The sequence below is a fragment of the Heterocephalus glaber genome, unplaced genomic scaffold (genome assembly GCF_053883595.1).
Source record: "Heterocephalus glaber isolate CG9 unplaced genomic scaffold, H.glaber_assembly_v1.0 deba00001561, whole genome shotgun sequence".
In the NCBI taxonomy this organism is placed as follows: Eukaryota; Metazoa; Chordata; class Mammalia; order Rodentia; family Bathyergidae; genus Heterocephalus; species Heterocephalus glaber.
The window spans coordinates 8,023,672-8,047,369 of record NW_028258349.1 but is presented as its reverse complement, the minus strand read 5'-3'; positions in this window follow the sequence as shown (position 1 = coordinate 8,047,369).

The following is a 23,698-nucleotide window of genomic DNA, read 5'->3' as shown; positions in this document are numbered from 1 at the left end:
CCAAATGCGTTCTCCCCCGCCCCCTTGGTTTTTAAACCCAAGTGGATTCCAAGGGAAATTGAATCCATATGTTTCTGGTTCATTTACACTGAACTCATCAAAATGTAATTTTGCAACATCTAGTTGACGTCCAGGATGTCTTTAGAAGCCTCATTTTTATGCCTTTTTATAAGCCCCTCTCCCTTGGAGACAGGAAGTTATGCCTTGCCAAAAGTGGATAGGATTCCAGCCAAGCAGGAGTTCTGCCTGGAAGACCTATGAGACTTAAGGAGCCTCTTATCTGAGTCTTGGGGACTTTTACCCACATCTTCATCTTAGTCCTCAGAGTAGAAAGCTATAGGAGGTATCCAGAGAAGGAGTACAGGACTCTTCAATCCAGGACTGAGTGGAGAAAATGGGCTACTTTCATTTCAACTTGGATTCTCCCTCTCCCTGATAATCAGAGATTAAAAAAGAAAAACAGCTAGTTCCCCTCTGTTGACGGGGTCTCAGGGGCTTAGGGTAGTAAAAGGATAGCTGGAATTATTAACAAGCTAGATGAAAAGTGTCTTTCTAGACTGAGATGTCCTCTGAGTGAGAACATGCTTTGGACATCTGTGGGATAATGGAGAGAAATAGAAGTGGTCTCTGACCTGCTTCACTCCAAGGCCCAATAGGATCTCAAAGTATTACATTATCAGTGCGCTCCGGGCTCCAAGTAGGTTAATGGTCCATTTAAAAGTAAAATTTTGACCAGCTAATAAGGCTTCGGTCACAGGCTGCAGTTTACACACAAATACGAATGCAGGGAAGGAGAGGAGCACCTCAGGGTCGTGGTGATGGAGGCAGATAAGTAGGAAATTTGGATTCTGATCCTCAGTCTCGCACATAGTGGCATCCTCAAATACCTGCTCTAATTAATTAGAACAACTCTTTTGGCTCCCTTCTCAACAATTATCCAGACAGAGAAAAATAGCATGTCTTCCCGGGGTTTGCAAAGGTCCTGGTGTATTTTGCATTGGTCATCTAGAGGGTAGTGACTGCCAGCCAGCCGCCTGCACAGTGGGCTCTGAATGCAAGATGTGGGCAGGGTTAGCAGCCCAGGGAGAGAGAACAGCCTCTTGGCCTCTTTTAGCAGATGGTTGGAGCAAGCCAGGGGCACCCATCCTAGATAGATTTGAAGGGACAAAGTCAGGTGCAGTATTGGCCATCTTCATGTGCCCACTCTCAGTCATCTTTGAGCCACCAAACCTAGCCATGCCCCATGGGTGACAGAAATGATCCGCACCAGGATTTAGGGATTGACAGCTTTTGACAGGAGGTGGCTATGTAGATCTACAGCCTTCTGACCAAGTTTCTACCAGGGTACCATGAAAAAAAAAGCTTGCCTTTCTTTAATGCCACCTTCCTCCTTCCCCAAAAAGACTAAGGTAGGTCTAGGACTCAGTGAATTGTTGCACTGAATGCCCTGAACATATCAGAACTGCCCCAGCTCTGGGACAATCCAGCAACCATGTGGGTGGCCCTCAGTAACCATATCCAGCAGAGGGGTGACTGTCTGCCAAGGAAAGCTTTGTTTTCCCAGATGAATGGAAAAGTTGCCACTGTCACTGTTCCTTTCTTTTCCCCTGCTTTAAATGTAGATGGGATGCCGGAACATTTAACAGCCACCTTGCCACTATGAGACAGCAAGTGTGAGAATAAAACTCAATGTGCCCAGGAAGATAGGGTAGAAAAACAGGCCACATTGGTGGCGTGGTCCACATGCTGAAGTATCTAGAACTAGAATAACGGCTACATGAGTAAAAGAAGCTTCTGTGTGTCCGAACCCTTTACTGGGTTTTCTAGTCCTTGCAGCTGAAAGCAGACCTAGCTGCTCCTCCTGGTGGGGAGGCAGAGACCTAATGTTCTAGGGGCAGAAATTTTTGACAGCAGGGAATCATGTCAAAGTTTGCAGGACAAATTTATGTTAGGGGCAAATGGAGAGGCCATGGAGCAGCCGAGGAAACTGGGGTGCAGAGAGAACCAGGAGCCCAGAGCTGCCACACAGGAAGAAGTAGCTATACCAATCCATGTGGCCTGGGCACTGGGAGCAGGGGGAAGGGACCAAGAATTAGTCAGTACTGACCCATCCCTGGGAACCTGACATAGAAGTTCTATGGAGAGGGCCCTCTGTCATGTCCATGCACACTACAACATGGTGCTGGCATTGTGCTGCTTCAAAAGCTCCAGAGAAATCCTCTTGGACAGGGTGACATTTTCTGATGAGGTTCCCTCGGGGCACTGAGTGCAGCAAGGAGCTCTTAGAGTAGAAGCCATACCCTGTAACTGACCACACCCCGGGAGCTGAAGTCAGCTTCTTCCCAGGTGTTGGCAATGCTTGATGTGACAAGTCAGAGAAGATGGCTGTCCTCAACCTGGGTGAAGTGGGGTAGAGGCAGGGCCAGGCATGGGGTCTGTATGTGAGCACAAACAAGGTATTGGCTTGGCGAGGTGTCTGCAGGCCCCTGAAATCTAGGAAGAAGGTGGGCACAGTGAAAGCTCAACATTTCCATTAGGATATTAGCTGTATTTCATTTCTACCCAAAGCATGAGGACACTTGGGACATCTTCATTACAGGAGTCTATGAATAAAAGGTTGCTCTTCCGCACATACATGAGATTTGGCCACTTTGCTTTTGGAGTCTTCCCTGGTATATCATCAGTGTTCATATGTCCTCTTCCTCCTCCTAACAACATCTCAGCTCTCCAATGTCTACGGTGTCCTGGAGCTGCCCTTGGAGCCTGAAGAAACTAAAGGGCCTTTGCTTCCTCCTCACCTGAAGATCTTATTCTCTCTGGGACCTTCCTTTGTGCTATAAATCTCAAACTCACTCTTAATCAGACAGAAGGAATACCATTAGCCTTCCTTGCACCCCGTAGTGGAGAGCATCATGGCTAGCTGTCTTCTGTGATTGGGTGGTCCTTCATGGGGAAGCTCCCAGCACATCTCTATTCACAGCTGTCTGCATCTAGGACATTTCAGTCCCATCCTCTTCCTGGAGGCTTCCTTCCTGAGTTGCACATGGCAAGGCAAAGCCAGACAGGTGCCCAAAATAGGCCACCAAGCAGTTGGTATGACTACTACTGGCCACTACTGAACAACACACCCTGGTGGCCCTCTGGTCTCTGGAAGGCACCTGAGTTCTGCAGATCTCAGACCATTGGCCATCTAGGCAGCTTGAACTGGGTTCTCAGAGGAAGAAAGCAAAATGCTCCCTGGTGCCCTTCTTGCCCCGCTTCTCACCTTTGCACATCAACTTGGATCTTATTTTCTTCATCTAGATAGACATTTGATCCATAGAGAGGTGAATTAGCTCCATTATCAATTCTCCTGGCACAGTGGACCCAGCCAGGTGACTGCCCCCTTTCTGTCCATGAAGGAGGTAATAGTCAGGAGTAGAGCAGAGGCCAACGCTATTTTGAATTAACTACTAATGGATAGGATTTCTATAGCTATATTTTAATACCTGTACAATTTGATGAAAATCAGACACAAGAGGAACTCAATTTTGTTTTTCATTAATATTCACTTTGTTAACATGAACAGATGATTTCGGGGAGCTCTCTTTGCCCTTTTAATTTGTTTCCGTCTAATGCGGCAGAGATATCCTCCATTATTAAACTGATTAGCAAGTGCCATGAATCTTTTCTTGTAGATTTCCTCATTATTACTTATGCAGGACAATGTGTTTGGATTCTGTGAACCAGAAGGCTGGGTAGAGGAGAGCTGAGGATCGGGGAGAGAGGCAGCTTTTGAAAATCTGCAGAAGTACTAAATAACAAGCTCACCTGTCACAAAACAGCACACTGTGAATGTCCTTAGTGGGTGGATGATATTGCATGGGTCATAAGTGGGACTACATATTCTTAAGGACCCAAGGACTGGGAAGGACCTCACCATGGAATCCAAAATAGGGTAGATCCTGAGTTGCTTCTTACAGAGGAGAAAGAGCTCTCCCTCTGTGATAGAATACTCACTGCCTCATAGGGTAGCCATGGCCAATTTAGAATCTCCTGCTGCCTACTCCTTAATGGAATTGAAGCCACCTTCCTCTGCAAGGTGAAGAAGAGACAGAGCTCTTTGGAAGCTGGAAGATTTGTCGTCCCATGAAGCACTTGGACACCAAAGTCTATGTATAGTAGGGCTCAGAAAAAGGGAGAATGAGACACATCGTAAGTATCTCTCTCAAGTAACTTTTGCAAAGACAGGCTGGCTAAACTCTGCATTCCTTAACCCCTCTTACAGGGGTCATTTTATTTTACATTCAAAGGAGCAAGTTGGTAAGTAGAACGAACATTCTACCAAAAAAAAAAAAAATCTGAAGATCTTTGTGGAAATTAAGGCCAGGTTAAATGACTTGTACCAAAGTTACCAGAGCTAGTAATGGTAAGGTTTGAATGGTGTGTTATTAAACTTTCTCTCGTTATGATAAAATACCCAAGAAGAAGGAATTATTAAAGAAGAAAGGGCTTAGTACAATGGTGTGTACCTATAGTCCCAGATTCTGGAAGCTGAGGCAGAAATACCCTTTGAGCCCAGGAGTACTTGGTAAAGGAGGTCTATTCACCTCATAGTGACCAGGAAATAAAGGGGGAGAGGAAGGGTTGGGACCTCAATATCCCTTTCAAGAACACAATGCCAGTGACTTAACTTCTGGTCAGTCTGCCACACCTCTTAAAGATTTCACCACATCCCAGTAACACCATAGGCTGAGGACCAAGCTGTCAGTACATGAACCTTGGAGGAACACTTATCCAAAAAACAGCAGATAGGATAACAACTTGAATCCTTGTGGTCACTGAGTTCTAAAGGAAAATGCTAATTTTTTTCCAAGGTTCCTAATACCTGATACACCATTTGGTCGCTGAGGTCAGTGTTACAGCAGACCTAGAGATATCAGAGGCTAACCCTTTCTGTACTTTGGGAGAAGTTCTGCTAGATTCTCTATCTAACATTTAACGCCATATTAACTTGAATGCTTCAAAACCCTAACCTTCTATAAAAGAAATTCAAATGTTTTGGCCTGGTGGAACAAATAGCACCAGATTTGTCAAAAATCTATTCATATAATTTCATTCTCATTACTCCCCCATTTCCGCTTTAGTCCTACTATTCAATCCCTAGAAGACCATTCTTTGTGTATGGTACCAGGGACTGAAGCCAGGGCCTTCACACTCAGCTACACCTCCAGCCTTTCTTATTTTTCATTTTGAGACAGGTTCTCACTAAGTCACTCTGTTGCCTGTGCTGGGCTCACACCTGCAGACCTCCTGCCTCAATGTCTCAGAGTGCTGGGATTACAGGATGTGCCATCACACCCGGCTTCCAGACTCATTCTTGACTTTTTCCCACTGTTACACAATTTACAGTCTTTGTCTACCCTGGTTCCAGATAGCTAGTCAATGAAATCCAATTCATGCTAGTCTAAGCACAAAGAGAATTTGTTGATCCACATAAATGAAAACAACATAAAACAAAACAAAACTAAGAGTAGCTTACTTCTGGCACAGCTGAATTCGGTCTCAAACAGTATCTTTAGGATTCTGTCTCTCCCCATCTCCTTGGCTCCAGGGCCTTTGGCCCAGTCTTCCCTGTCCAGAAGCTCTTCCCTCATTACACCAAAGATGGCCACAAGAACATTAAGCTGTCAATTTGCCAGCCTAATAAATACAGTAGCAAAATAAAGCCCCTATTTCTCAATTGTTCCAGAATAAAAGCCTCTGATTGGTTAAGACTGGGTCATGTGGTCATCCCTGCACCAATCCCTGTGGTGAAGAGGATGAAACCTGCTGATCTTCTAATGAGTCTCATGTCCACTCTCAAGCTGGTCAATGGTACAGCTTCATGCTCTATCCTTATCGGGATAGAACATATAAGAGGGAAGGTTAAGCCTGATGCAACCAGAAGGAAAGGGGTTTGTTAGAACCCTTAAAATAAGTTTTCTAGCACAGCCCTACCCACTCCCTGTGTTAATAAATATCATATCTCTATTAAGTAGGTCAGAACTTTTTATGTACAGGACAATACCTGTTTAACATTCTCTCCTGAGTTATTTTTATTTTATTTAATATCTAGAAGGCATTCTCAGACAAGTATAGAATGAAAAAATTTCAGCAGTTAGAGGCAACTCAAAATGTATTTTTTTGTAAATAAAAATACTGAGAATGAGACAGGACCAGCATTGACTAAGGACTTAGGCCAAATAAATAATAGAATAAAGATTTTCTGGCCTCCAATCAAGAGATCTTACTGTCATAACTCACTTTAGCAAGAGCTGAGGTCATTCATAGTATCTATACTTTAGTTGCCACTTACATCTCCAGTTGGATCTGAACCTCTTGAACTGTCTGTTGATAAGGGATGATGGAATAAGAGAGAGTAAGATTAATATTTAAATTCTGTCATTTCACACTACTGCATTTTAGAGAGAGACAAAGCAAAAAGAAATTAAGTAAAATTACCTTTTGGTACTCCAGTTTTCCCAGTGATAAAATGGGAATAAGAATAGCTACTGGTTTCTAGTTATAGTTGCAATAGAAAAAACATGTGCTATTCTGTCTCCTTCACTAACTACAATTAAAACCATGCACAGAATGGGCAGTAAACTAGGTTCTGAAAAGAAAACGATAGAGGTAAATTGAAGAAGTAAATGGATACTGAAATTCTATGAAAATGACAGTGAACTTCCCTCATTTCTTCCTTCCTCTAGTTTTTCCAGCCTGAGCTCAAAAGCAGTCCCAAGTCTTGAACTGTGCACTAAGGACAGTCAGAAAAATGCCTAAGACAAGCCAAGCTCTCTACTTCTGATCAGAAAAGCATGCAAAGGAACCGTACAAGTCAGAGATGGTGGGAAAACTTTTCTGCTTTTTTGTTTATTTCTTTCTCACCTCCTTGGGCCCTGAGCAATCCTCCAGGGATACAAAAAGAAACTGTGGCTGATATGGTACTTAAAATTACGAAAGAAGGAAACCTGTTTCTGACTAGAGAAACTGTGATCCCCAAAGCATGCAGATAAACAATATGCATTTTTCTCTGTATTATTTTTTACACAACCCTGGAGGTAACAGTGTTATGGTAAGTGAGCGGTGGAGAAAGGATACTAGTTTAGAAGACCAGGAAGGAAAGTCTCTGGAAGCAGTTGAGTGGTGAGGAGACAATGCACAGGAAGGAGTTCAGGAAAATAATACTAAAAAATTTGTATATCAGCTCCTGGGCTGCCCCTACAGCTGAAGCATGGATTTCATGTTAAGCAGCATACCAAGGGAGTGAGACCTGCACTGTAGGATAGATGATCGAGTCCCAGACTAGGCACTGACACACACCTAGAGAGGACAGATCTGAGTAATTCTATAAATGCTTTGAAAATTGAATTTAAATTGGAATCTGAACTCACAAACTGTGAGCTTTCAGGCTGAACATAACTGGTTTTATTGTCTGATGAAACAAAACAAATGAACAAAATAAGCAAAAAATTCAACATTCTTCAAAAATGTTAAACAAGATACAAAGTGCTTTTATGTAATATTCAAAATGCCCAAGATACATTCCAGAATTACATGACATATGAAGAATTAGGAAAAACCTCTGTATCACTTGGTGAAAAATGATTATTAACAGAAAACAAAAATATCAAAATTTAAGATGTATTTGTAACTTTATCACAAGAAATAAAACAAAACACTCTTAAAATGAATAAAATTTGTGCAATAGCAATATTTAAAAAATCATTGAATGAACTAAATATCAGGATAAATGTCAGAAAAAGGACTCAATGATTACCCAACTTGAACAATAAAAAGAAAAATAATTGAAAAGAAAATAAGCAGAGCCTGAGTAACTTGTGGTAAAATGCCAAAAGATCTAATATTCACATTTTTAAAGTGACATAAAAAGAAAAAAAAAAGATGATGAATTATATGACAGATATATAGTTAATAAGTAGATGGAGAAATAGTGACTGAAATTTTCCTGTATTTGATAAAGGACATAAATGTACAGATTTGAGAAGATCATGAAACTCAAAGAAAGAAACTCAAAGAAATCCATACTCAAGTATGTCATAAACAGCTAAAAGTGAAAATAAAGAAAGAGACACTAAAAGCAGGCAAGGAAGAAAATATCTTACCTGTAGAGAAAAAATTATTTAAATGATTGAAAATTTATCATCAAAACCATGGAGACCAGTATAAAATAGACTCTTAGCCTATAACTCCATACCCAGTAAAAAGAATCATTCAAGAATAAAAACTAGAGACATTTCAGATTAAAGAAATCTAAGAGAATGATAACCATTAGGCCTAATCTAAAAGAAATGCTAAACCAAGCATTTCAAGAAATGGGAAATGATACCATTGAATGTTTAGAACATCAGGAATAAATAAAAAATTAAAGAAATGGTAAATATCTGGTGTGGTAGATTAAATAAGTATCCCCCAAAGATGCATCTATTGAAGACTTCTTCTCCAATGCAAGAAGGTTCAGAGGTGGAGCCTAAAGCAGTTATTGAATCATGAGGGCACTGAACTCATCAGTGAATTAACTCACCATAGCTGAATGGGCTGTTAGAAGGTGGGGTCCAGTTGGAGAAAGTAGGTGACTTGGTTATAGCCTGGAAGGATATATCCTGTCCTCAGCCCTTATCTTCTTTCTACTTCCTGGCTTCCATGAGGTGAGCAGCTTTCTTCTGCCACACCCTTCTGCCATAATGTTCCTGCCTTTTCACTAAATGGGGCTGGTGAACCGTGGGCCAAAATCTTTGAAACCATGAGCCAAAAGAAATGTTTTCTCTTTTAAGTTGATATTCCTAGCTATTTGGTCATAGCAATAGAAAGCTGGCTTACACACTTAAGTAAATATATAAAGTAATTTTCTTAGGTTACTTATAATATGCATGAAAGTTGAAAGAATGCATAATGTTTAATGGGATTTTCAGTGCATGCAGATATAGTAACATAAAAACAACAATGTAAATGAGGGAGAGTAAAAGTGCACATCCCACTTACATAACAAAATATTAATTGGAACTGGACTGTGAAGACTTATGCACAGTATATTGTATATCTTACAGTGAAAACTAAATAAAACTGTGCAGATACATACATTCACAAATAAATACACAATTATTTTTTGGTCTTTTTGTTGTTAGGTTATATATATTGGTTACATATTCTGGATTCTATACCTTAATTAAAATGAAACATATAATTTGTAAATATTTTATCCCTTTCTATAGTTTTGTTTTTTCCGCACTTCCTTGATAATGCTTTTTTGACACCTGAAAGTTTTTAATTTGGAGAATTCCAGTTTATCTAAATTTTTCTCTTGTTGTTCATACTTTTTATGTTGTATCTAAGACTTGATTACCAAAGCCAAGGTAATGAAATTTATCCCAGTTTTCCTCTATGAATTCTGTGATTTTCATGCTTAGATTTAGCTAACTGGTACATTTTCAGTTAATTTTTATTTATAGCATGAGGTTGGGGTCCAACTTTATTCCTTTGAGTGTGAATATTCTGTTATTTCTGCATCATTTATTAAAGAGAGCATTATTTCCCCATTGAATGATTTTGGGGGGGGGGTACCAGGAATCAAACTCAGGTCCTTGGGCTTGCGCACCAGGTGGCAAAACCAGAGCTAAATCCCCAGCCCCCTGTTGAATGATTTTGACACTCTTGCCAAATACCAACCAACTATATATATATATATTTATTTATTTCTAGACTATGAACATTATCCTTTTATATATTTTATATATATCCTTATCTTGGTACTAAACTACTCAATTATAGTAGCAAACTATTAATTTTATTTTATGTAAATTTTATTTTAAAAATATGAAACTTAAAGTTAAATGAAATAACAAATGTTCAAACAATATGAAGAAGGAAAAGGGAAAGGAAAGCACAGCAAAAACTTTGGAATTGCCATTCCTTCTCAAAATCTTTCAAAATATTGAAAAGAAGAAAACATATTACAAATTCTACCTCATCCTAAGAGGCCAGCATTACCCTGCTTCCAAAGCCATGTCAAAGTGAGATTTGAATTCAAAGACATAAATATACATATACAATATACATAAATCCAACAATGTAGTACACTACATTAGCGAAATGAAGAGAAAAAACATATGCTCATCTTAATTGATGCAGAAAAAACATTTGACAAAATTCAACAAACTTTCATTGTACAAAACAATCAAGAAATGAGTGATAGAAAAAAACTTCCTCAACACAGTAAAGGATCCTTATAAAAAAAAAAAAACCTACAACTAACATCATACACAATTGTGAAAGACTGAAAACTTTTTCCTCAAAAGAAGAAATGAGACAACAATGTCAGCCTTCAACAATTCCACTCAACCTCCAGTGGGAAATCCTAGCCAGAGTAATTAGGGAGGAAAAGGAAACAAAAAGCACACAAATTGGAAGAAAGAAGTAAAATTACTTGTTTACAGAAGATCCACTATCACATATAGAAAGCTCAAATATTTCATTTTTAAAATCTGTTAGGATAAGGGAATTTATCAAATTGTGGGAGACAAAAATCTATTACACTTCTAAATACTAGCAATGAATAATTAAAAGAATTAAGAAAACATTTCCATAATAACATCAAAAATAAAATATTTTAAAATAAATATAACCAAGAAAACAAAAGACATGTACTCTGAAAACAAAACAGTATTTCTGAAGGAAATGAAGTCATCAATAAATGGAGGGATAGCTTGTGTTCATGGATTTGAAGACTTATTGTTAACATCCATCCAAATGTATCTACAGATTCAATGAAATATCTACCAAACTCCCAACAGCTTTTTAGAAACAGAAAAACACATCCTAAAATTCATTTGAAAATTCAAGGGACCACAAATAGCCAAATAATCTTGAAAATAACAAAGGTGGAAGAGTCAGCCTTCCACCTCTAAAAAGTCACAACACAGTGATAGCAATCAGAAAAGCATGTAATTGACATAAATACAGACATATAAACAAACTGAATATAATGGAGACAAGAAATCCTTTATACTTCAGAACAAATGTTTGTATACAAGGAAACAAAGGCCATTTGATGAAGAAAAGGACAGTCTTTTCAATAAATGATGTTAGGAAAACTGAATACTCACATGGAAAAGAGTAAATTTGAAATATTATCATATGGCATATAAAAAATTGACTAAAATAAATCAAAGACCTAAACAAAAGAGATAGCCTATTAAACTCTTTTTTAAATCATATAGGGAAATTTACATGACATTAGATAACAATATCATAACATAGACAAAAAAAAGAAAAGAAAAAGATAATTTTGTTTCCATTAATGTTTAAAAATTTGTACATCAAAGAAAGCTATGAATAGAAACACAATCAATGGAGTAAGAGAAAATGTTTACAAATTATGTGTCTAATAATATTTTAGATCCATAATATATCAAGAACTTGTAATAGTTAATAGCAGCAAAAATGAAACAAACAACTTAAAAATGGTCAAATACTTGGATATACTTCTCTTGAAAGATGTAAAAATGTCCAGTAGGTACATGAAAAGATGGTCAACACCACTACCCATTAGGTAAATGCAAACCAAAACCACAACAAGATATAATTTTACATTCACTAGGATGCTAACATAAAATAATAATAATAATGATAATGATAATAATAATAATAATAAATGTTGACAGGGATGTGAAGAAACTGGATCTCTCATTCACTGTTGATGAAAATGTAAATTTGTGCAGCCTCTGGAAAACAGCTTGGCAGTTCTTAAAAATAGTTAAACCATATGATCTAGCAACTCCACACCAAAAATATACTGAAAATAATTGCAATTGGGGATTCAAATACACCAATTCAAGCACACCAATTTCCATGGCAGCTTTGTTCATAATATCAAAACTGTAGAAATAACTTAAATATTTTACAACAAATAAATCAATAAATAAAATGTGGCAAATACATGCAAGGTTACTCAAAGTTAAAAAGAAATAAAATTCAGATATATGGTTCAACATGCATGAATACAGAAAGTATTGTGCTAAAATAAACCTGTCACAAAACAATAACTATGATTACACTTATATGAAGTGCTAAGAATAGCAAAATTCTTAGAGATAAAAAGTAGAATTGGGAACAGGAAAAATGGAGCTATTGTTTAATAGCTACAGGATTTTTGTTTGAAATATTGAAAAAAAATCTGGAAATCAATAATGTTAATGGTTATACAGTATAGTGAATGTGCTCCATGCCCCTAAATTGTACAACTAAAGATGGTTAATCCACAATAAAAATAGTTTAAAGAACAAATGCATCAGAAATATTTAGGAAACAAACAAATAACAAAACAGTAGTTTTATATTCAAACCTACCAAAGTTACATTAAAAAATTATTTTAAAATATCAATTAGAAATAGAAAATATCTAAATGGATTTAATAAAAGATCCTAGTATATGGTATCAACTAAAAACCACTGTTAATATATTGATGAATAATATATTTAAGGTAAAAACAAATAATGCATATAGAAACACTTATAAGAGATATATGAAAAGGTTGTGTTAATATCAAAAAAAGCAAAAATCAGAGGAAAAATATCAGGAATAAAAAGATAAATCTACTGATAGAAATCAAATGATAGAAAAATCTATTCACATAGAAGGCATTACAAACATAAATAAATACGCACCTAACAATATAGTTTCAAAATACATGAAGCAAAAACTGATAGAACTGAAAGGAGGAATAGACTATTTCATAACTATAGTTAGACAGCTCAACATATCTCTCGGTTCTAGAGAGAACAAATAGGAAATCAGAAAGGAGACAGAAGAAATGCACACTATCAACCAACTGTATTTAATTAACATTTACAGGACACTACAGGACAATAGCAGTATATATATTCTTTCCAAATTTTCATAAAACAATCATAATAGACGATATGGCCATGAAACAAATCTTTGAAAATTTAAAAGAATTGAATTGTACACATTATGTTTTCTAATTATACTACATCAAGTCCTTGTACCTGTTACATTATATCTCATATTCAATAAAAAATAACAAAACATACTGTGAAGAAAATCTGAAGAGGCAAAGAAAGCATCAGAGTAAGACTTAGATGTGGCAAAAATTTTAGAATGATCAGATTGTGATTTTTAAATAGCTATGATTAATATGCTACAGAACTTAATAGAAAAAATGAACAAAATGCAAGAACAGATGGTTAATATAAGCATAGAAGTGAAAACTCTAAAAATTAAAAAGAAATGCTCTAAGTGAAAAACAAACAACAAATGCAGAAAGTCATGGAAAGGTTCATCAGCACACTGCACATAAAAGATCAATGAGATTGTAATCACATCCAAAACTAAAATACACAGAAAAAATAAAAAACAAAAAAGAATATTTTTCTTGTAATTAGAGATACTGGATGTTTTTACGTATCTGTTGGTCATTTGCATGTCTTCTTTTGAAGCATGTTGATTCAGGCCTTTTGTCTATTTTGAAGAGTTATTTTCTTGTTATGCCCCTTATTCAGTGTACAAGGTATGATGGAAAACCACAATGAATGTTTAAAGTTTTAAAATATTAGAGTAAATGCCACAATTCCATTAATCCCTCTCAAAATGTTCCCCCTTTCTTTGAACACACTTATCCCATTGTGCTTGCAACTTTCTGAAGCACTTCTTGAATTTCTTTAGTTGCATTTTCATGGCTGCCTTGATGTTCTGAATTGATTCAAAACATTTACCTTTCATGGTTATTTTGACTTCAGAGAAGAGCCAGGAGTCACAGTACAACAGACCAGGTGGATGAGTAGACACTGTAGTGTTTTTACCAGCCTGCCTTTCTGTTGGATGGCACTTGGCAACAGCACTCACTGCATTTTTTTATCAGACCTAGTAAAGTCTTCAAAACAGAAGACTTCCAGAACTGCTTCCAAAAGTAGCAAGAAAAATGGGCCAAGTGTATTCAAAGTGAGGGGGAGAGTATTTTTAGAGAGTCAAATGGCAACGTGTGTTTTATTTAATATTTTTAAAAATTTAAACGTTCACCATACATTTTGATTACTCTTTGTATAGTTTACAAATATTTTCTCTAAATCTATAGGTTTCCTCTTCACTCTATTGTTTCATTTGCTGCAGACCTTTTCAGTATGATGCAATACTCTTTGTCTATTTCTACATTTGTTGCTCCGCTTTTAGGGTCATAGCCAAGAAATGACAGGCCAGAGAAATATGTTATGGAACTCTCTCCCTTCTATTTTCTTCTAGTAAGTTTAGAGTTTGAGATTTTTATATATAAATCTTTAACCAATTTTGATTTGATTATTATATGAAGGTTGAGATAAAGATCCAATTTTATTCTTCTCTATATGGAGATCCAGTTTTCTCAACATCATTTATTGTAGAGACTGTCCTTTCTCCACTGTGTGTTCTTGCTACAGTGAGATATCACCTCATGCATACATCAGCTATTTTCAAAGAATGAGGAATTACATGTTGACAAGAATGTAAAGCAAAAAGAACTCCTATAAATGGTATTGTATATGAGTACATCCATTTTCAAAAATAGTGTGAAGGTGAGTAAAAATATAGAATTACCATATAATCCAGCAATCTCACTTCTGGGCATATTTACAAAGGAAATGAAGGCACTATATTGCAGAAATACCCGTACTTCCTTGTTCACTGTAGCTTTATTCCCAAGAGCCAACGTATATAAACAACCAAAGTGCCAAAATCAATAGACAAATAGTTTTTTTAAAGGATGAATACCATTCAGACTTTTAAAAGCATGAAATTTCATCATTTGCAAAAATATAGACATTATATTAAGTTAAAAAACATCCATAGAAACACATATATTGCATGATCTCATTTATACATTAAATCTAAAATGTTGCATTCATAAAAGTAAAGACTAGAATGGTAGTTACCAAAGGCTGGGAAAGTGGGTAGATAGGAAAGAGGGACATGTTCATATAAGTATACCAAGTTTCATGTGGACAGAAAGAATAAAATCTGTTGATTTATTATACAGCGTGGTGACTATAGTAATTAATAACTATTAGGAACTTCAAAATACCTAAAATAGAGGATTTTAAATGTTCTTATCACAAAGAAATGATACATATTTTAGATCATGAATATGTTAGTCTTATTTGATTGTTCCATAATATGCATGTGTATTAAGACTTCACATTTCATCCTGTAACTATGAACACATCATTCGTCAATTTAAAATAAATATTTAAAAGATAAGTAGAACTTTTGAAAGACCACAGAATGTATAAATACTATGAAGGTAATTGTAAAAGTATAGCATATGATTATGTGTAATGAGAATAGTAGAAGGAGAATAAATAGAGGGAAAACATAAAATATTCTGATTTTAAAATTTTCCAAAACGAATGAGAGACACCTACCTGCAGATCCAGAAAACCCTCAACAGGTTAAACACAAAAAACTTCACTTCAAACTATAAAAAGCAGTGAGAAAGAGAAAATATTTAAAAAGTCAAAGGAGAAAAAATAGCCCTGCTGAAGCAAAGTAAGGATGAGAATAGCACAAAACACTCTTCAGAAGCAAGCAAGGGGAGAGTGAAGTGCAATATTTTAAATGTTGAAAGAAAATAACCACACATCTAGATTCCATATCCAATGAAATTATCCTTCAGAAATGAAAAATGAATAAAGACTTTTTCAGACAAACACAAATTGAAGAAATTTTTCACTAGGGGATTTGCCATGCAAGAAATGTTAGAAGAAATTCTTCAAGGAGAAGGAAAATGATATAGGTCCAAATCTCAGATATACATAAAGAAAAGGGAATATTTGAAGGATGAATAAATGAAGATAAAATAAAATATTTTCTTATTCTTATTCTTACTTTAACAATAAACATTTTGTTTAAAATAACAATAGCAACAAAGTCTTCAGTGAGTATAGCTAACAGATAAGGGAAATGAATGACAGCAATGGCCCCAAGGATGAGAGGAAAGAAAGGAGAATATTCTGTTTGTGACTTACTCAAGATGTGTGACTTGGAATGGATTAAGAAACATCTAGCAGATTAGTGAAGCACAGTTCTGGGTGTGCCTGTAAATGACTGATTTCTAGGCCCTCAGATTGAGGGGGAAAGACCCTACCCAGATATGAGTGGCACCAGCCAATATGGGCTTGAAGCATGGGTAGAATTAAAAGGGGAAAGAAGAAGGAAGTGTGTTCATTTTGGAAGAGCTGCAGTCTTTGCTACCACTTTGGGATATCAGTTTCCAATTTCTTCATCCTTTTCACAGTGTCTCACACCAGTGATTCTACAGTGAGCTTCCAGGCCTTTGATTTTGAACTGGTACTGTCCCTCAGTCCCTCTTAGGCTAAGAAGCTACTGGATCATCCAGCTCACCAGTGTGCAGACAGGCCCTGCAGACTATCCTGCCTCTGATCTTATAAGTCTACCTAATAAATCCCTTTGCTTAATTATATGTATATTTTCTATTGATTCTATTCCTTCAGAGAACCCTAACTAATAATCTGTTATAGTTACATTACTCGTGAAACATTGTAGTGTTATTGGCAAGTGAATTTGAATTAGTTACAGAAGTGTTTGGCAAGAACAATCACGGAAAAAATTGGAAAGTGTAATTGGTAAGCAAAGAAAAAAGGAATTGTCAAAAATATTCATTAAAAACTAGAGAAAGTAAAATAAGAAAAGAGTAGAAGAGAAAAAGAAACAAAAAGTAACAAAAAATTATAAATATGGTAGATATTAATCCAATGCTATCAATGATCACTTTAAATGTGAATGATCTAAATGTGCCAATTAAAGGACAAAGATTATAAAAGTTGATTAAAAAGCAAGGCTTAGCTATATGTATTATCTCTAACAAACCTACTTTTTAATATAGGAGCACAGATAGATGAAGAATAAAGGGATATAGAAAGATATACCATATTAACAGTAACCAAAAGAAAGTTGGATCAAGTAAAACTGACTTCAGAGCAAGAAAAACCATTGAAAATAAAGAATGACATTACATCTTCTTAAAAGAATCAGTTTTCCAAGAAGGCATAACCATCCTTAATGTGTATGTGCCAAAAAACAAAGCATCAAAATACATAAGTCAAAAAATGCAATGAGAAATAAATAAATCCACTGTTGTAAATGGAAATTTCAACACCCGCTACCAGTAATTGACAGATTCCATAGGCAGAAAATCAGTAAGGATATGGTTGAACTGACAGCACCATCAATCAACTAGATCTAATTGACTTTTATGGACTACTCCATTCAACAATGACAGAATACACATTCTTTTCAAACTCTCATGGAACATTCATCAAAATAAAACACATTCTCAGCAATAAACATACCTTAAAAATTCAAAAGACTAAAATCATACAAAATATTCCTTCTGACCACAAAGGACCTAAACTAAACATCAATAATATAAACATTGTTGAAAAATCCCCTAAATCCCCTAGGAGACTAAACAGACTCCTACATAACACATGGATCAAAGAAGTCTCAAGAGAAATTTTTAAATATTTTAACTGAAGAAATATTAAAATATCACCTATTGAAATTCATGTAACAGCGAGAACCTTGATTAGAGGGAAATTTGTAGCAATGACTGCATACATTGGAAAAAAACAAGTATTTAAAATCAACAATCTAAGCTTCTACTATAGGATATTAAAAAAAGAAGAGCAGGGACCAGGGATTTAGCTCAGTGGTTTCACTGCCTGTTGTTCAAGTGCAAGGACCCAAGTTCAATCCCTGGTACCAAAAATAAAATAAAATAAAATTTAAAAAGGAGCTTTTAAAAAAATTTTTTTAATTAAAAAAGAAGAGCAAATTAAATTCAGCATAAACTGAAATAATAATAATAAATATTAAAAATCATCGATGAAATCAAAATCACAAAAAGCATAGAGAAAATCAATGAAATCAAAGGCCATTTTTTAAAAAGTCAATATAATTGGAAAATGAATAGCCAGTCTAATTTTTAAAAAAAGGATACAAGCTATTAATAGAAATGAAAGAGGTCATCACTACTGAATCCAAGGACATTAAAATAATGACTAGTTATTATGAACAATTCTGTGCCCACAAGTTTGTTGACTTACATAAAATTGATTTCTTAAAAGACACAATCTACTGAAATTTACACGAAGAGAAAAAGATAATCTCAGAAGGTCTATATTTATTTAGAAAAATTTAATCTATAATAATCAACTTCCAGAATAGTAAACACCCGATCAAGATGGTTTCACTGGTGAATTCTACAAAAACATTGAAGTAAGCAATAATGTCAATTTTTCCAATTCTGTTCCAGAAAGCAGAAGTTGAGTGGACACTTCCTAACTCACCTAAGAGGTCAGCATCATCTACTAATCTGAACCCAACAAAAATGGTAAACTACAAACCAACATCTCTCATGGACACAGATGCAACAATGTGCAACAAAACATTAGCAAATCAAATTGAAAATGTATAAGAAGAATTATATATTATAGTCAAGTGGGATTTATTATAATATACCAGTCTGGTACAACATTCATTAATAAATTTGCATAATCTATGATATCATTAATCTGAAGGTTAAAAAATCAATACATGCAGAGAAAGCATTTGACAAACTTCAATTTCTGAGTAAAACATGAAACTTGCAGAAAACTAGGAATACAAGGACTCTTTCTCAACTTGATAGATAATAGCTACAAAAATTCTAAAGCTTACATACTTAACCATAAAAACTAGATATTTTCCTCCTAAGATTGGGAGTAAGGCAAGAATGTCCCATGTCACTCCTCTTATTCAACATCATACTACAAGTCCTAACTAACCCCAAAAGGCAAAAAAAAAAAAAACCCAAACAACAACAAATACGTTTACCTACATACCGGTAATAAACAAGTGAAACTTGAAACCAAAAACACAATGCCAATTATATTAACACCAAAGCACCAAAGAAAAGGGAAAAGAAGAAGAGAAAAGAAAGAAAAGTGCCCTTACATCTGCACTCAGAGGAAAACTGATAGCATTTACACCTTACATTAGAAGAATGGTCTGAAACCAACAATGTAAGCTTCCAAATTAAGAAGCCACCTAACAAGCTGAGTGTGGCAGGGAGGATCTTCCTCTGCATGGGGATCTCTGCTGCCCCCACTCTTGCAGGCTGCCATGGGTACAGTCCTCCTGAGCAGCGAGGGCAGCCAGGGCTGCACTGCCTAGGGGTAAGATTCAGCTGAGTCTGCAGCTTCTCCTTGGAAGCCCGAGGTCAGGAGCACCCCATCCCAGAAGGTTTCTTCCTAGTTCAATGCACCATGTTCTGTGTTGCTTTAGCTCCTGCTCCTTCACGTGTGCTTTCAAGAGAGAGGAAAATGCACCCCAGCGTGAACAGGTCGGGGCGCATAAACAGCATTGAACCAACAGATCCAGCAGTCATCTTGACTCCCTGCTTGCTCTATCCTCAGCAAGCTACTTGGCCTCTCTGATACCCAACTTTTGATTTTCCAAAAAAGAAAACCAAACCAAACAAAAAAAATATCCTTGCAGAGCCATTGTGAAGATTAAAAATGCTATTCCTTTTAAGAGCTTTACTTTAAAGAGAATACCCAGGGATGGGTTGGTTTTCCCTTCAACTGGATCTGGTTTCCTCTCCAATCATGCAAGGAACTGAATTAAACAGTGACACATAAGGGTTTTTATTTAAAATTAAAAGCAAAAGCAATAGCAAAAGGAAAATGTAAATGCAAAGGGAAAACAAAGAGGTCATTAAAAAGACATGACCACAATTCAGTGACAAAACTCTGATCCATCCCTACAGGAAAGAGGTGCAGGTGGACCCCAGACCCAAAATCCAGACCCCAAATGCCACAGGCAGTCAGGAATCCAAGAGAAAGTTTCTTCAAGGTGTGCTCTGAACCTCTGAACCTCCCATTTCTTCACTCTTTCTCATTTACAAGATAAATAATTTTAAGATGTAACTAAAATTATTTTACAATCTTTTAATCACTAGAAATTGTGTATAATTATTTTACCTCCACTCCAGTGCCAAGAACTGCTGTGAATTACTTGGCTTCTTAAAGTGTAGAAAGAAAATTCTTCACTTCTGCATTAATTAAGGATTTTTTTTTTCCATTCCTGTCCATTAGCCGCCACCACACTATGGCTATGAATGGTCATTACAACAGACAGAAATAGGAACATAAATTTCCTGCTAATGAAAATGTCAGTAGGAGATGCCGTCTATCACAGAAGGTTCTGATATGGAGAGGGTTTTTTCCCCTCTCTCTTGTACCTTTTCCCAGTTTCTATGAGCCCCTCCTGGAAGGGCAAGTGTCTTTTATTTATAGATACCTGTGAAGCAACCTTTACAATAGATTGAGGACTATACTCAGGTCTCTAGTAAATATTCCATTGATTTTTAAAATTGCTCCCTTTCTTATCAGACCTCACAGGGTCTCGGCCTGGGAAACCTTGCTGACCTTCTCCCCTCCTTATGAGCCCAGTTTTCTGGAGATTGGAGGCGGCATGTGCATCTGTTGTCTGATAGTTACCCTGAGCATTTTATGAGGTGGGGATAATACATTAGTCAGTGTGTGTTCTTCCTCCACTGCACCTTTTCCCCTGGGTGAGGGGAGTTCAATTGCTTATGGTTTTCAGAGCTTGCTCCAAATCACACTGCTCTGCCTATTGGGCAGCCTTCAGCACTGGCTGTGCTCTGCCTACCTCTTGTCTAGCTTCACTTGGGGACCTGGGCAAATGCCTGCATACTGGCTCCTTACATCTATGCAGGATTCTGCCTGTTTAAGGAGAACAGCACTTCTCTTCCATGCTGGCAACTAACGTGGAAGCAGCCAAAGACAACATAATTCTTTCCATTGCCAAATCAAAGCCATGAAGATGTACACCTTGGAAAACAGTAGTTCATTAAGAGGAAGAAAATGGAGTCAAGTAAGTACTTTGAAAAATTAAGCACTTTTGGCCAGGCATGGTGGTGCATGCCTATAATCCCAGCACTCTGGGAGGCAGAGGCAAGCGGTCCACAAATTTGACCCCAGCCTGGACCCTATGTGAAAATAAGTTTTTTAAAGGGAAGAAGCCTGGGGATATAGCTCAGTGTGAAGGCTCTGGGTTCAATCCTCAGTGCTGACAAAAAAAAAGCATTTAGAGCAACCTCATGTATGCCAACCCCCACCACAGGGTACATAGTTGATTCTAAATTCCCTTTGACTAGCGTGGCTGTTAAGAGGGTTCTGTTATGGATATTGCCACAGGACAATCTCATCATAAAGGACTAGCTTTAACACCCAAAGCCCCTTACAGGTCCTGGGCTGGTCCAATGCAGAACCATGCCTAGCATTCCATATGACTCTCAGCCAGCAAGAAGTGAGGCTGAGAGACAAAGTGACTACTCATTAGTCATTCTCTACCACAATTGCCTGGCCTAGCTGTCAAAAGGATTCCAAAAATATCTGTTCTCCAGAAAACTTCCAGACAGGTTGTGTTGAATGACTATTTTAGAAATAATATTTCAACATGTTAAAATGCCTATTACAAGGCACCATTTGGATCCAATTCAAGAAGAGATGAATGGATGAAATCAATTTCCTGGATCAGAAGGTCCTTGGTTACCATGACCATAGTAGCTGGTTCTACTTGTTTTCTTATATTACACATAAAATAGAGCTGACCTAAAGGTTGAACCACAAAGTATTGCAGAACTTCTCCCCCTCATTCAACCCATGTTTAATGAGTATTCACTATAGTAACTGAGACCTTCTTCTATATTTTATTTAAGGACTGAGATCTTCTTCATCAGTGATGTCATCTATAACACCTGAAAGAAGGAGTGATCTGAGGGCACTAGGAAACAGGAATATTTAATAATAAATGAGTAGAAAAGAAAGACCAGAGGCATGTGGTGTTAGTCATCTTGCCCATTATTGGGGCAGAATACTCAACACCTGCAAATTAAAGGAAAAGAGGATTAATTTGACTCACAGTTTCAGGGGATTCAGTCCATGGTCAGTTTGCTCCAAGGCAGAAACATCATGGTGGAGTAAAGATGCTTAGTTCATGATGCACAAGAAGCAGTGCAGGAGAACCCACTGGAGAGGAAGAGGCCAGAGACCATATATAGTCCACAAGATCATACCTCCAGAAAAGGAAGTGGCCAAATGATGCCAACACAAAAATAGAATATGTTGTATGATGCCTCACATGCTTTCTAGGATAAGCAGGAAGGAAGGTTCTCTTACTGATGAGCCAAGTGTAGGATTTTCCATCCTTGAAGCATCTAGATGGGAAATGGCTGACCACATTGTTGCACTCCATAAGACTCAGGACTTTTAGCCACATCAGAGGACTCCCTATCTTTAAGAAGATCGTGGATGATGATGGGGGTGCATTAAGGAAGCAGTTGGGGGATCTTGTGGGCCTAAGAAAAATTCAACAAGAATGCAAGTTTCCTCTCAACTTCAATGAACTTTTTATGGGATTTCCTTGGATTGTAACTACAATCCTCCTTCAAGGAAGAGTGTTCCCTAACTCCTGGGGTTTCCAACCCATCCTCAGAATTCCACAGGGCCCCAGGAACACTGGCTTTCCTTGCAACAAGCTAGAAACATTTGGAGATAGGCTCTACCTGTTATGACTACCCCAGCACTGACTTCCACGGAAGCCAATGTTCAGTACCTTAGGTGGGAGAAGAGTGGTCATAATAAATAATCATTGCTAATATTATCTTTTCTGTGCAAATACTGGATTAAGTATTTTAAATGCAATGTGTCATGTTGTCCACATTACAACACTGTGGTATTTATTACTCATCTTATAGAAATGAAGAAATAAAATAACTTACAGAGGGAATGACCTGGTATACAGAGGACCCAGGGTGCAAGCTTGCCTCAGACTCTAGATGCCTGTCTCCCTAAATCCAGGCCTTAGCTCTCTGGAAGAGCATTGATGCTTCACAAAGACCCCTTCTCTTTGTGCCAAGGTTTTGTCAATACAGTTATTTAAAGGAACAAGTCTCAATTTATTCCAGTATCAATTCTCTATATCATTTACCTCAGCACTGATTGTATCGTTTACAAATTAGCATTAGACAGCAATTTCAGGTTCCATATAAAACCATTTAGCCATCTAGCCAAGAAAATGAAAGATGCAAAGCAAAGAGCCAGGGTGCTGGACCTAATTCTCCTTCTTATCTTCTTGTTACATATTGACATATTTGAGGCCATTCAAAAGCATCCAACTTGTCTTGCTTGAGTGCAAATCAGAGTATTGACAGTGAGAGTCACTTAACAGGTTATTTAAATGTTGGAGTCCCTATCTCATTGGGATCTGCTTCTTTGCTGGCTCTTACTGCAGAATGGTCAACTTTTGTTTGGAGGGAACAGAGATGCTTCTGGCTTATTCATGGCACAAGTATGGGGATGCTGGCTCCAGTGGATCCAGGTTACCCGATCCCAACAATCCAACCCTGAACATGTGCCCACTCCAGATGCCAATTTGTATCCCCATGAGAGACTGCCATGGATCCATTGCTAACAAGGGACAAGCCAGGCAACAAACCTAGAACCATTTGACCTGCTGGTTCCAGAATTCCTCAACCACCTCCGTGTTCCTGCAGCCCCAACTAATGCTCAGCAGAGGGTCATTT